This window comes from Octopus bimaculoides, chromosome 3 (assembly GCF_001194135.2).
Source record: "Octopus bimaculoides isolate UCB-OBI-ISO-001 chromosome 3, ASM119413v2, whole genome shotgun sequence".
In the NCBI taxonomy this organism is placed as follows: Eukaryota; Metazoa; Mollusca; class Cephalopoda; order Octopoda; family Octopodidae; genus Octopus; species Octopus bimaculoides.
Genome location: NC_068983.1, coordinates 74,104,785 through 74,105,868, shown reverse-complemented (window position 1 = coordinate 74,105,868; position 1,084 = coordinate 74,104,785).

Here is a 1,084-nt window from a genome sequence, read left to right as displayed (position 1 = left end):
AGTGGTTCCATTTCCATTTTATCATATTCATGTCTTCATACGTTATAACATTCATTTCTGTTTTTTTATATATGTTTTACGTCCCACATGTTTTGTTCTGTCCCCTCTATGTTAGCCTGCATGGGTAATAAAAAAAAAAACAGATGTTCAAAGTGTGAGTTGGCAGTGCGTGCTATTGGTGATTTGCTGTCTGTTTGAATTTTTGTGTGAAGCTTTTGACGGCGGTGCTTTTTCTCCGTGTTGAGGAGAATTAACTGGACCAAATGGCAAAAAATATGTTCTGTTCTGACCTGAGTGGGTCAGAATTGTCATCCTCGGAAGATGAACTGGTTAGGGCTCTCGACAAAATGGATGAAGTTTTGAAGGAGAAGAAAAGCTTTGCAGAAATAGCAGAGGTTAAATCATGTGAAGTGGACCTCACGAAAATGTTGAAATATCAGAAAATGGCAACGAAAGTGGGTGGAGAAGTGAAACTGTCGCCACCGCAGGAAAGTATGGAAAGAAGAACCATTACGTATAAATTAATTGCAGCAGAAAAAAATAAAGTGGAAATTATTGAAATTGAAACCATAGAAAAGGCGTTACGAACTGTAACGAAAGACGTAATATTCCTTTCACGAGGCAATAAATTCGGTTCAATAGTAGTACAGTTCAAGTCGGAAGAGGCAGCACAAAGGATGGCTATAAAAACGGTGAAACTGAGAATGTAGTCCTTCTACCCATGTATTTTGGAAGAAGGACTTCCAGGGTCAGAGTAGAATGAATACCACCGGATATGGAAGCGGCTTGGGTGGCGGCGGCTGCACTCCTCGGATGTGAGGAAAAGGTGTCCGTTATCCAGGCTACATCAACTGAAGACGGGACGTGGAAAACATTACAAATGAACATCCAAAGCGATAAAGAAACACTAGAAAAATTGGCAGAGACAATAACCATAGGCGACATAAGTCTGAGAGTGTGGGTGGAGGGCAGAATCCCTCGCTGTTATAAATGTGGTCTGAAGGGCCACATTAGAGCGAATTGCTCTCAACCGAACAAAGAAGCAGAAGAGCGGAATACACAGGAGATACTAAAAAACAAACAG